Source organism: Chiloscyllium plagiosum, chromosome 22 (assembly GCF_004010195.1).
Source record: "Chiloscyllium plagiosum isolate BGI_BamShark_2017 chromosome 22, ASM401019v2, whole genome shotgun sequence".
NCBI classification, from domain to species: Eukaryota; Metazoa; Chordata; class Chondrichthyes; order Orectolobiformes; family Hemiscylliidae; genus Chiloscyllium; species Chiloscyllium plagiosum.
The window spans coordinates 11,476,993-11,491,646 of record NC_057731.1 but is presented as its reverse complement, the minus strand read 5'-3'; the positions used below and the strand labels follow the sequence as shown (position 1 = coordinate 11,491,646).

The 14,654-nt window shown below is 38.3% G+C and overlaps 1 protein-coding gene across 4 annotated transcripts in view; it reads left to right on the top strand.

Annotated features, from left to right (window-relative positions):
- The first annotated feature begins 1,170 nt into the window (after window positions 1–1,170).
- The window catches only part of sgms1b (sphingomyelin synthase 1b), a 70,443-nt gene continuing 56,959 nt past the window's right edge, over window positions 1,171–14,654 (top strand). For 3 of the 4 annotated variants that reach the window (XM_043712389.1, XM_043712390.1, XM_043712387.1), the window contains exon 1: window positions 1,171–1,262. The gene's annotated coding sequence lies outside the window, so the exon portion shown is untranslated. Of the gene's footprint in view, window positions 1,263–10,446; window positions 10,527–14,654 lie in introns of those variants that run through there. The other variant, XM_043712388.1, reaches the window with a different exon arrangement.

The window sequence follows — 14,654 nt, the reverse complement described above, 5'->3', positions numbered from 1 at the left end:
TCAAGTCCCATATGTCAGAGGTTCAATGACATACCAAGCAAGTTGATTTAAAAAAAATAAAATGCAGCTATATAGATGTCTGGATGCCCTTAGTGAGGGAGCACAGTGACCACTGGAACTTCCTGAGGTCTTCATGACCAGTGGGCATCACAAGCTAAATTACATTATCTCCACCCAAAATACTGATTTAATTTAATTCAAGTTTTGTTACAGTGCCCGTTCTAAGCTGTTTATTAGTTTAGTTGTCATTTGATTTACTTGAGCAGAAAAAAGGTGCAATGATTTTACGGGAGGGTCTGATCTAATTTTCATACTTCACTGTCTGGCTTAGCACATATCCTGTTCATAAAATGGCAACCAGAACTGCAAGCATTACTGTAACTGTGGTCAGTGTTAAGATGTTGCCTTTAAATCTTGTACTTTTCAAGGCAGATCCTAACCGAAGCCTTTATGATGAGCTGATATGAGAGATACAGCACTAGGATTCACACTCTGATAAATTGAGTTATTTACTAATACTGTAAGAGTGATATTTTGTATAAGCAAGAACATGGATCTGTCTAGATAATCTTCCCAAGCTGTTTCTTTATCATGATTTTGTAATAGTAGTTTCTTTAAATTTTGAATTATATTCCCATAACTAACACAAATTCTTCTTTTGTTTTTGAAATCTTCTGATTTTCTCTTCCACCAACCCTTAAAGCTGCCATAAATATCTCTGCCTTCATCCTTTAGGGATGCTGTTAAATCCTACCTCTTCAGTTAATCTGTGGCCACCTGCTGTATTGGATTTTGTTTGATAAAGTTCTGAGAGGCATTGAGACCTTTGCCTTTTCAGAAAGATATGAGTAAGTTCATGCTGTCGAACTAAGAGGATTATTTGTTGATATCATCTTCTATACTATGAATTCAGTACCTATTTAACACTCAACAACAGTAGAACTTTCAATGAATATCAATAAATGAGGGGTAATGGAAATACTTGGTTTGCATGGGTAGTGCTTCAGGTTATTTCAGTGCCTACGTTGGGGTGGGTTGAATATTTGAAGAAAATCAGGAGTTGAAATAAAAAGGAAACCTGTTTTTCAATGCGTACTGTGATCTGAGTTAATTGAGAGCATACTTCTGAATAGATCATGAAACTAATTTGTGTTTTTAATTTTATTTCAGGTTGGCCAATACCTTTGCTGGATTCAAATTGCACTTCGTGAATAAAACTTTTCTACAATGCTACTAAGCTGTAATTGCATACACTGCCGCAGGTATGAATAACAATTATGTTCTGTGTCTTTTAAAGGAAAAAAATAGGTTTGTTGTATCTCAGAAATGAGCTTGAAGTTTGTGGTCATTGACAAGAAATGCATACCACTTGCACCTGACCTTCATGCCTGAAAGCAAAGGTTAAACAGCCTTTAAAGCATTGATTTATTCTCTTAATTGTACCTCTGCAATAGCCTGAAAAGCTACTTCGTTCAAAGGTAATTAAGAATGGGCTACAAATGCATGTTTTTTCACGAGATGTGAACATCACCAGTAAAGATAAAGAAAAGCAAATTGTCTGAGAACTTGCTGTCAGGTGCCCCAAAAAATGTTTTCAGCAGAGATGATAGTGTATTGTTAATGTAACTACATTAGTAATCTAGAGGCCAGGCTAATTATTTGGGGAAATGGGTTCAAAACTACCACAGCAGCGGATATAATTTAAAGTTTCTTTTTACAATTGGAATGTACAGTTAATCTCTAATGGCCTTTATTCTTGATGAAGGGCTCATGCCTAAAATGTTGACTCTCCTGTTCCTTGGATGCTACCTGCTCTGCTGTGCTTTTTCCAGCATTATGCTTTTCGATCTAGCACACCAATCATCAATTGTAAAAGGTTGTCTGATTTTCTCGTGTCCTTTTGACGAAGGAAATATTTCATCCTTGTCTGGTCTACATGTGATTTCAGACCAACAACAATGTAGTTGACTTTTAATTGCCTTTCAATAACCCTAGCAAGTTATTCAATTTGCAGGCAATTTATTAATAGGCAATAATTGCTGACCTTCCCTGTGGTGTCCACGTATCGTGAAAGAGTAGAGAGTAAAAAATCCTTTGCAGTCTTAACGTACATTTCTACTTGGCCATTCTTGCCTCCATTTCATCATTTGTAGTTCCTCTTTTAACCATTGTGCACATCCCTTCTGAGCTTCCATCTTAAATTCACTTTGCTTTGTCACCTCACTTTTGCATTTTCAAAATGTCTTCAAATATGTCTCGCAGCCTTTTCACTCGCTATGCAGCCTCATCCTTCTGTTTTTTTTTACTTTTTCCCCTCTGCTCAACACCTACAGTTTTGCTGTCCTTATGGTCAGTGCTTTGAGATGTATTCCTGCATGCAAAGAATGTCATAGAAATTTCAACTACTATCATTGGTAATCAGGAGTTTCCACTGTCTTTCTCAAGTGCAGTTGATAAATGCCCAAAGATGATAGAGTAAGAGATTGGGAGTATCCTGGGGCCATTGCATGTATAGAGGAACCTCAATTATCAGAACGACATGGGCGAGGAGGGTTTTGTCAGAGAACCAAATGTTTGAACAATCGAATGCCGGATAACACCGTTTAGCTAAACATCGGAATTTTGTGATCTTCCCAGATAATCCGAAACTCAGATAATCGAGGTTCCTCTGTATTGTTACGGTTTTGCACCAGAGTCAGCTTTTTGAGTTAAATGTTCTTGTGGTTAGTATAAAATGTTTTGTTTATCCTCTTCTTATTAATCAATGTCTGTTATAATTTGGGCGGCACGGTAGCACAGTGGTTAGCACTGCTGCCTCACAGCGCCAGAGACCCGGGTTCAATTCCCGCCTCAGGCAACTCTGTGTGGAGTTTGCACGATCTCCCTGTGTCTGCGTGGGTTTCCTCCGGGTGCTCCGGTTTCCTCCCACAGTCCAAAAATGTGCAGGTTAGGTGAATTGGCCAAGTTAAATTGCCCGTAGTGTTAGATGAAGGGGTAAATCTAGGGGAATGGGTCGGGGTGGGTTGCGCTTCAGTGGGTCGGTGTGGACTTGTTGAGCCGAAGGGCCTGTTTCCATACTGTAAGTAATCTAATCTAATAATTGTTCCCACCTACTTCCCATAAAGATATTGCACATGCTTGAATGATTTCTAGTGTTAGTGGAGTTTTCAGTTGCCAAAGTAATTTATTTTTTATTCAAAACTCTTATTTTTCTAGTGAGGTACAAAGCTATCCTGTCTTGTTTTCCCAAGTCTCTTAACTTGAAGTTTATCTCCCACAGCCCAACAAGTTTTGTTTGCTTGTGTTGCAAGAAATGTCCAGAGGCATCAGTTTCAAAATTACTCATCTACGGATCATATGACAGTGTGGCAGTTTCGTTACACTGGCCTTTTCCTGAGAACTGGAGATCAGTAAAAGTAGAGCTTTCTGCCTTGAATTTTTTTCAGGATTTCCTGTAGATCTTTCCTGCTTCCGGAAAATACTGTCAATAAAATTTATAATTGTATGGTGTCTCATTGTGTAGCAATGTTTTGGGTTTTTTCTACATTATGGGGCTTCTGCTACTCTGTTTACTGCATTACGTGGACAATTGTTAAAATGACATGGCAGAATATGGGGAAAATCAATGGCTCGCAGTCAGATGTTCACTTGAATCCTCTTTGTTTGCATCATGGCAATATTTGTGCAATATTTACTTGAGAATTGCATTATATGAGACTACTGGAAACAATACAGCTTAAATTGTTTCTGCAGTATTTTCTGTATTGATAATATATTTGTATCTTCTGAAATTTTTGTTAGACTTGCTAAACGTCCATCAGGGCAAAAACCTGACAATTACCTGTCTGACACATTTTCCGTTAGCACAACTTCCTTGTTCTTACTGACCTCTACTGGTGTCCTGTCTCAGACAAATTACATTTTCAAATCTTTTAAGTTTTACTGTCATCCCTTCCATACTATTTCTGCAATATTTTCCAGGAACAATCCTCGACCCCATAATTTATTCCTCTGGTTCGAACACATTTTCCACCATTTTGGTTGTGGGTAGATATTTCAGTTGTACTCTGGATTCTCTTCGAAAATGCCTGTGTTGTTCACCACTTTAAAACATCAAATTAACATTCGGTCTCCCAGTTTTAATTTCACATTCCCTTTTCCTGTTTTAGTTCTCCTGGAAATGTTATTGAAATGCCTTGTGTGTTAGCGTTGCTTTTTAAACAGAAGTATTGCTGTGTTTGTAGTACAGGTTTCTCATGAGAATGTTTCTTGTTGTTATTCACAATGACAGAAGAATTTTCTTTTCTGTTCAGGCTTCTTTAATAGTGAAAAAATTTGCTTGAGTTAGAAATCTCAAGTTTCATCTATTCTTTTATTCCTAACCGATGGTAGGAAAGGAAATTAACTGTCCATCCCCCCTCTTGCTAGGTCATTTGAGAGGCTAATTAAGCCAATCAATTGTAGTAACCCACTACAGAAAAGTGAAAAAGGAATGAAACCATGAATGTCACCAAACATCAAACCAGGCATTTGGACCTACAACAGCATACTATGTCCAGTCGAACCTGCAAACCTGTTGGTAAAGTCGTCTGAGCAGTTGCACAGATTATTTGGACTTGACTGAACCATACCATGTAACCAGTGTGCCTTTATCGCCATCCTTGTTTCACTGACAGAACAAACACGGCAGCGCACAGCACAGTCGTATATTTTTGGGAAGGGGTTGCGCTGGCAATCAGTATTCACACCCATGAAGTCTCATGGCATCCAGTCAAATGTGGGCAAGGCAGATTGCAATGGTTACCACCTCCTGGCTCTCCTCAGTTGGTGAATCCAAATTGCTGCATACTACTTCCCACTTGGAAGAAGCATTGTATGCACCAGGAATACAAAACCCGACCTTGGGTGCCTCTGTCAAACCACAATTGGTAGAATTGGCCAATTGGACTCCAGAAGTCTGAGTCAAAAAGTGTGGCGCTAGAAAAGCGCAGAAGGCCAGGCAACATCCAAGGAACAGGAATGTGGAGGGGGAAGGGACTGAGAGAAATGGGGGAGGTGGGGAAGGTAGGTGGCATGGTGATGCATGGATGTAGGTTGGTAGTAATTGTGATAGGTCGGTGGAGGTGATGGGTGGAGCGATAGGTAGGAAGGAAGATCGACCTTCCTACCTACCTATCGCTCCACCCTCCCCACCGACCTGTCACAATTACCTCCCACTTATCATCATTCCACCTACACACCGCCCGCCCCACCCCACTGTTTATCACTGTCCCCCTCCACATCCCTAATGAAGGGCTCATGCCCAGAATTTCAACTCTTCTGCTCCTCAGATGCTGCCTGACCTTCTGTGCTTTTCCAACATCACATGTTTTGATTCCTACTCTCTAGTATCTGCACTCCTCATTTTCTCCAAGTCCAGAAGTCTGTTAGGCTGGGGCTGTGGCAGGCAGTGAGGGTTGCAAGTAAGGTCTCCCCCTCACCGGTCTACAATATACAGATGCATCTGACTGTAACTGGGTTGGTAGAAGTATGACTGTATAAAGGTCTAGTGGAGATTAAATCCCACCTTCATTGTGAAAAGACCATTATTCATGTTCTATGACATCAGCACTGCTAAATAGAGCTAGTGACTTGAATTAAGATGCCGTGAGCTAGTGGGGGTTTTAATTGCTCCACCACTGGCATATCCTCAAATGGGGCTTCGTATGAAATTTTCTTTAATTATGCTCCTCTGAAATACTTTGGGTTGATTTTACGATGGTAATCTTGTTATATCAAAATAATTTGGTGTTTCCATCCTTTTGTTCTGGTATGTAGTGAAATTCTTGTTCCATATCCTGAGGTTAAAAATTATCAGCTTTGGTTTAGGTCTTTAGATGATAACATTGTGCTCTGTAGGCCAACAGACTTTTGTAATAAGTAACATTTTATATTTAGTAATAAACATTCTGGATGTAAATTTGCTCACTGAGCTGAAAGGTTCGTTTTCAGGTGTTTTGTTACAATACTAGCTAACCCAAGGAAACCTAAACACAAATAAAAAGTAGGCCAAACCACCAGTGCTTCACTGGAGGCTCATTGGTTCCCTTTTGCTACTAGTTGACTTGCTGAATTTACATTTGCAGATTTAAGTGTAAATATCTTGTAGATGCGGTAGCTGTTGTGTAGCTCAGTGTTTCAATACTGTAAGGGCTGTAAAACTGGTGCTGTCTTCCAGGAGTATTTGTACAACTCTACTGTGAAGTTTAACAAATTTATTACAGGAGTTAAGCTTTATGCTCTGAAAGTTGTTCCTAAGGAGAATTGAAATGCAGTTTTCAACTTTATCCTAGCTGGGCACAGTAAATAGAAACTTGGAAAAGAAAAGGGAACAGGAGTAGGCCATTCATCCCATTGATTTTACCCCACCATTCAGCATGATAATCACTATACATCCAGCTCAGTACCGTGCTACTGTTCTCTCCTTACCCTCTTTGGCATCTTTTAACCTCGTGAAATGTTTCTTTTCTAAAATATATTTAGTGACTTGGCCTCCACAACCTTCTGTGGTAGTGTTTCACAGGTCTGCAAGTCTGCAATGCCTCATGTATTCTTGGAAATTATAAGTCTGCCTTTTGTGCTAAAGTTTTTAAATTAGCAATAAAATCATCCAAAACATAGTTGCATAATGTAAATAACAGTGCTAAGTCGATGCTTAACTCTCTTCACATCAAGAAGAGAAACTGCAGCAAGGTTTAGTGGTAAGACATTGTGCCATAACATACTTTTAACACTTCCTGTCACTTTTAACACTTCCAGACACGACTGAAATGTCATTTAGTATGAAAGAGGAAGAGGTGAGAAGCTGAAGTATTTTCTTGTATTGCTAAACGTATGTTATCCTGTCCAATTTTGCGATCAGAACAAACCATAGAGCATTGTACTGATGTATTTGCTTCTGTAAATAGTTTAAATCCCTTAAGAATGCAATTATATCTTTCTAGAGAGGACGTACCCTGCTAAATTTGAGATATCTGACTTGCTTATTTCTTTAAAGAATCTTTAAAATATGTCATGTGTTTCTCATGGGAAGCAATGGATGGCATGCGGATTTTTTAAAAAAGAAGCTTACTTAGAATGATAGGCTGTATTGTTGACCCGTATCCTCCTCAGACGAAGCAAAACGCTCGAGATGCAGTATAGTTTTACCTCCATCTTTATTCTGGGCCCAGGGGGGAGAGAGAACGATCATCCATGTGCGCATGGATATGAGTTTTTGGTCTTCTCTTGAACAACAGTTTCTTGATGAACCTATATAGTCATTTTACAGGGAGGAGCATCCAGATAAGGCAACATATATATTAATTGGGTGACCGTTACAATCAGCGAGTGTCAGTAGTAGAGATTAAGCCTTTTACTGTTATACAAAGAACGTTCTTAACCTTGTTAACTGGATTCATATAATGGATACTTTTCCCCTTGTTAACTGACCTTGCATACTGAACAGTATTGTAAAATGGCTCTACATAATGATTGCTTTTCCACCTTGTTAACCCATTACCCTTGCCTCCAGTACCTCATTGTTAACTGTACGTTCTTATCTGTTCTGAGTCATGCTCAACTGAATCTCTTGTTTCACAAAACTCAGAACTTAACTCTTTCCCTACTTGCTTGTACCCTACACGTGTTCTCAGAATGAGGCTTTTTAAAGGCATGTTGGAACATGACCTAGAAAGGCTGAATGTTCTTTCATTAAGGTAAAATTGCTGGGAAAAATGGCAATCATGGGTCAGTTAATACCAGGCAAGCTTAAGGACCCAGAGTTAAAGGAGTGCAGGTTATCTTAGAGTTGTGAAGGATTGTGAAGCTGAAGGAGATTACAAAAACAAAGAGCAAAACCATGGATGAATTTGACCCAATGCTAGTGTAGATCATTTGAGTCAAGGGGTGATCTGTGAGCATGACATAGTGCAGTTTAAGACACAGTTCAACAGCAAGATTTTGAATAAACTCAGGCTTGCAGAGGTCAGATTAGAATAGAGGCTGGCCATTGAATGTTAGAATAGTCAAATCTGTGTTAATTCAATCCTGGAATTCTGGCCTAAATAACACAAGGGGGAACCTTCAGCCGATGGACTGCAGCAATTCAAGAAAGCAGCTCACTCCACTTTGTCAAGGGCCCAGCTGGTGATATCCACATCTCGTGAATGAAAAAATACTCTAAAGATTTCATGTTGAAATTCTTTAAGATCACTATTTTAATCACTGAATAGATCATCCCTTTAGTCTGGTGTATGTGTTATGGACCTGACCAAACCCCCTCAAAGTACACTAAGAAGGTAGCCTAAACTTTTTTTTCTGATTTAAAGATAACTTTAAGGTGTTGTATTCTAGCTGCAATTCCATTGATCAAACTTCCAGTCTTGAAGCAAAGCACACTTTATTCATGCACTATCATTAAAAGAAATCAAAAGAAAGAATTGGAATAACTTAACTCTGTTGTAAAACTTAAGTTTTTTTTAACTCCTAAGCAATAACTCTTCCAATACATTAACAGCCCATAAACACACCCTTGGCAAAGGCAAATTCAATAAAATAGATTGTGTCTAGTAGCAGGAAGACAACCCTGTGTTTTTAGTTCTCACAGAGAGAAAAAAACAGCATCCACATCCAGTTTCAGGACCCCAGCAGCAGCAACTGCTAATGAAAGCTAAAGCCAAACATCCTGGTTTTGTGGGAGCTTGACCCTACCCATTCAGGCTGCTTGTATTTTTCCAAATTTAAAAAAAATTGCCTAAGGTGTCTCAAGCTGCTTGCTTTAATGGCTTTGAAGTAGACTGTTTGGTACCTCTGTATCATTTCTTCTTAAAAGAAAACAAAGACAAAATGCACTTGTTAAAGCCATATTATCATCACATTAATTGACTCATTCACAGGTTGTGGGTGTTACTCAGCATTTATTGCCCATTCCTTGCTGCATTTGAGAAGGTGGTTAGCTGTCTTGAACTGCTGAATCTGCTTGCATGTTTGGTAAACTAATGAAAGCAAGGCGTAAAGTTCAACAGTTGGTACGTTTTGGACGCAAATATACATTCTGACCTGAATAGTCACGGTTAATTAGAGGAAATGTGCTGACCAATATAGCTCAGAAGTAATCAATGGCACAGGATTCAGGAGTAAACTGAGACAAATTTGTGTTTTGTAATATATTCCAGATGATATGCAGCTGAAGTTTTGTTTTTCTCCGAACTGAAACCCTTTATTCAAACCATCTCAACTTCGGCAGTGGTTTTTGTAATTTTTGAGTTTAAAAGACTGAAGTAAAATCCTAATTTTACTCATGGTTATGAGAAGAATATCTTGGCAGCAGCAAATGCTGTTTGAGATATTTGAGTGCAAGTTCACTATTTTACCTGTTCCCTTATTCTAGGGTGGAAAGAAAAGTCAAATTCAGCAGTGAAAATCCTTTTCCTCATTGTGTGGAACTGCATTTGTTACAGGGATTTTGTTTTATATCTCGATGTGTAAAGATCTCATTTTTCCTCAGGAATTGATTTCATTTAAAAAAAGTTTTCACTCTGGGAGATCTTTTGCTAACATCATTCCAGAAACTTTTCAGTGGTACTGAGGATGTGTTTTCTATGCTAGGCCAAACACTTGGGTAGCCTGTGACTCACCAAGCAATATTTAGTTCTTTCACTACAAAAGTGTCAATCTGGAGTAATTTTCTTTTAATTTAGTCCAGTTTTGTCTTTTGTTTTTAAACATTTGTCTCCTACATTCTTCTTAGTTGCTTTTTGTATATTTAGTTCATTTTCACAAACATGACTGTTAACAACTTTTATGTTTTGATGAAAGGAAATATTTGGTTTCCTTAGTTTATTGCAGTGTAGAAACTTCTGTGGACCAAATAGCGCATAATAGAGTGGGAAAGAATGGGCGTGTTGCCTCTGTCAATTGCATGAATGTTTTCTTCCATGTAGTAGAGGTGTGCAAGATACAATTTCTTATCACCAGTGTGCCTTTTCAAAAGTAGCTGCAATATGCATTTCACTACTATTTGATTTTGTGGCAGTCACAACTTTAATGTCATAGTGTCTTGTAATCAGATTTTGGTTTGTGTTTAGAGGTGTTTGGTGCAGAATATGTCTAATCTACTGCAGAAAATTTACTGTCTTATTAAAGAGCTGACCTTCCAGTCAGGATTCAAAAGTCATTTGAAAGAAATTCAGGCAGAATGTAAAGGAGGAAAAACTTTCCAAACCAAATGTGACAGTTCTCCACATCAAAGGGCTGTATGCCATCATGTTGTCTGAGCAGAAATTGATTATTTTTTAAATGTTCCAGTGAGTTGCTATTTACCCATTATTTGTTAGCTTATGATTAACTTGTGTTTGTTGCTGCTCATGATTTGTACATGTGTAAGCATCCAAGCTTCTGAACCTTGCCATTTTAAAAATTAAAAAAAAAACCTCTCCCTTCTGATTGTGATCTGCTGAGAATTGATTTACTTGGATTGTTTTTGGAGCTCTCAAGTCTAAAACCTGGTATGATCTCTGTCGGTCCGGCAATTCTTTTCATACTTTCTAGATAATTTCTGAAATGTATTGATAGTTTTTAAAAAGTGCTCTGCACAGTGTATGAAATGACGCCAGTGCTTATTTGCTTGTGAAGTACTTTGGAATATCCTGAAATTGTGAATGTTGTTCCATAACTGAAAGTTGTGTTTTCTGATATTGCAGTTTTTTCCCCTACACTGATTATGCATTTTACTAGCTAGATATTGTACATACCATGCAACTTCAATTAGTAAAAAAAAATTGTTGTTTAGTTCCAGTGTGTTACATTTCTTCATGTTAAATATAATTTAGAATTTCCTTCTAGTTGATCCTTTCTCACTTACTTTCTTAACTGGGAAATGGGACAGCTTGGACAATCTTTTCTATTGAATGCTTCGGTCTTTCTACTTTAGATACTTTTTTTAAGATCACTCTAAATTATTGTGCAGGGTAGACTTTGATATATAGCTGGATGACATCAAATTTGTGTTTAAGTTAATGAGTATTCTTTGTTTTGTATTGACAAGACAATTGTAACAGTTTTCAAAGAATCTAAGTGAAAACTAAAAAAGATTAGATAGGAAAAGCTTTAAAATGTAAGTCAATTTATGATTCGATTAATTCTTCTCAAAAAGCAGTTCATTTTGATGTTGGGTGACAGGGAAAATGCTTTTACCTACACAACTACTTGGAGCCTGGGGCTTAGCTTGAAAATTTCATTTGACTGCAAGTGGTACTGGACTGTGTGCATCTGAAACAGATCACGGCCAGAGTTTCACGTTGCCTGTGAGCTGTCGTATCTCAGAGAAAAAAAACATTTATTATGAGACAATTAGTTTGCAAAGGACTCCCACACTCAAATGCCTTCTGAGAGATTGTGCGTGGAACAGGTGCTTCATTTCTGTTCTTGTGCAAGTACAGCATTCTGACTATTTTTAAATGTGAGAAATTGCAAAGGTGTGTGGCAGAGCAACAAAAATAAAGTGGCTTTCAACTTTTAAATAATTTAAATCAATAAAAATTCTGATACCACTTTTCTTTGGAATTTATTTAAACCTAATACATCTGAACTCCTAATCTACCGCTGAGCAATGCTGTGGGAATTCTAATTATATTTAATGTTTTATGTGGAATTCAAAAAATTCCAAGCACTCTTATTCTATATTATAAATATTTTACATGAATTTAATCAAAATGCAAAAATCAAACAGTGCACGTTGATACTTTCACATTAGAGATGTTGAAAATCAAATCAGAAAAATGTAATCTCATACTTTATGAAAATGGAATGTGCTACAAATGTCATATAGTTCTCGATACACCTGTTTAAAAGTTTTAGAACTTGAAGGGAGGAGAACGGGTAAGCTCAAGTGGTTCAGATGATGATCCAACAAGTTGGACCAGAAGGTCTGTTTCCTGGGAGGGTTCATAGGGGCTTACTCTATGACTGAATAAGTTTGAGTTAAAGACTAAAGTGGAAAAGTTTTTACAGTAACAAGTAATTTTGGAATTGGTTTTGGCAATGAGGATGAATAACCTTTTGTGCATGTTATTTGAACTAATATTTTAGCAGGAGAAGCGAACAAGAGAAAGCAGTGATGAAGGTGGAGAATCTTGAATTTTTGTAGATTGCAGGAATAAGTGGATGTCAATTCACAGGCATATACAAGGGCAATGTCTCAACTATTAATTTTGGTAATACAGAGAAATGGGAAGGGATGAAGATTATAAGAACAATCCTCCTCTGTTCATTTCAGCTTTGTCTGTCTTGGGTAAGCCTGTCCATTTAGAACAGTGGAACCATAGAAATGATATAGCCCATCTTTGTCCATGTAGACCTGAAGAGACACAGATGCCCTTTCTAATCCCATGTTCCTGCACATGGCCCAATGCCCTCTGGTTTACAGCCCTTTAAGGTGCAGGTCCAGCTACTTTTAAAAAGAGTTTAGTGTTTCTGCCTTCACCACTAGCGCAGCAAATTCCAGACACCGACAACCATCTGCATTTTTTTTTAAAAAAAGCGTGTTTCTTCACGTCCCCTCTAATCTTTCTGCCACTTAGCTTGCATCTATAACCTCTGCTTTTGAACTCTTCGCCAAGGAAAGAGGTTCCTCATGTCTACTCTATCTCTAACCTTCTCAGTTTTGTAAACCTCAATCAAGACCCCCCTCAGCTTTCTCTGTTCCAAAGGAAACAACCCCAACCTGTCCAATCTCGCCTCATAGCTGCAGTTCTCCAGCTCTGGCAGCATTCTAGTAAATCTTTTCTGCAATCTCTCCAGAGCAATTATATTCTTCCTATAATGTGGCGACCAGAAATGTACACAATACTCCAGCTGTGGTCTTACCAGTGTCTTAGACAGTTTCATCATTATATCCCTACTTTTGTATTTCCCACCTCTGCCAATGAAGGAAACATTCTTTATAACTTTATCTCCATGTATTGCCACCTTTAGGGACCTGTGCATTTGCCTGCCAAGGTATCTTACATCATGTACTTCTGTCTGCATATTACCACTTATTGTGTATTCCCTTTTACTGTGTGACCTCCAGCAACACTTTAGTTCACACATGTTCGGATTGAGCTGGATCTGCCCATTCCTCCAACCCATGTATATCATTTTGGAGCTTACAGCTATCCTTTAGGCTATTTACTATACAACCAATATTTGTATAATCTGCAAATTTCCCATTTGTTCCCCTCTGACGTTCAGGTTCAAATCATTAATGTATAAAACCGAATGGACCCCAACACTGAGCCCTGTGGGATACCACTTGAAATAGCTTTTGATTCACAAGGGCAGTCATCACTTGTTACTAAACCAACTTTGGGATTTACTTTGACACATTTATCCTGTGTCCCATGAGCTTTTACTTTTTTTGACTAGTCTGCCACAAGGACTTGTCAAGTACCTTACTAAAATCCATGTAGATAAAATCCACTGCACTACCCTCATTGATCCTCTTTGTCACTTGTTAAAAGACTTGAATCAAATTTGTCAGGCATGGCCTTCCCTTAATGAAGCCATACTGACCATTCCATGCCTTTCTAAGTGACAGTTTACTTGATCTCTCAGGATTGATTCTAATAATTTGCCTGCCACTGACTTAAGACTAACTGGCTTATAATTTTTTGGCATTTCCTTTGTACCCTCTTTTAAACAACAGAACCACATTTACCTTCCTCCAGTCCTCTGGCACCTCACCTGCTATTTCCTCCCTGATCACCTTTGGCATGCTAGGGAACAGTCCATCTGGTCCTGGTGACTTATCCACATTTAAGGATTCCAACTTCTCTACCACTTTCCCTCCCATTACAAGTATTTTGTTAAATATTTTGCACACCTTTCACATTCAGATTTCCTCTTGGGTTACTATAGCCATATCATGCTTTGTTTTTGTGAATGCAGAGACAAAACACTCATTTAAAATTCATCCCATATCCTGTGCTTCTACTCACACTTTCCCTTCTTCATCTCTGATGGCTCCCACTTTTTCCTTAACTGTCCTTTTTGCTCTTTATATGCTGATAAAACATTTTTGGGTTTTCCTTCATGTTGCTTGCTCGTACTTTTTTCCATACCATGTCTTGTGAGTACCCGACTTCAATTTTTTTTACGTGATTCTTTTATATTCTGGGCTATCTGCATTGTTGAGTTTATTTTGTGGCTATCATAAGCTTACATTTTTTTTGTTTAATCTTCCGCTGTATATTTCTAGACAAGCATGGGAACCTAGATTTGGCAGTACCATTTATATTTTTGGAGGGGAAATGTCTGCTTTGTGCCCTTTTTTAAAAAAACTCACTTTTTAGTGTCTCCCACTGATTTATTAAGGATTTATCCTTTAGCTGTCCAATGCAATCAACCTCAGTAAACTAAACTGTAATTTCGTGAGAGTTATCTCATACTGAATATGATGGGTAGAAAGTGAGGTCTGCAGATGCTGGAGATCAGAGCTGGAAATGTGTTGCTGGAAAAGCGCAGCAGGTCAGGCAGCATCCAGGGAACAGGAGAATCGACGTTTCGGGCATAAGCCCTTCTTCAGGAATGAGGAAAGTTTGTCCAGCCCGCTAAGATAAACATCTATTGCATCCTCTGCACCCGATGTGGCCTCC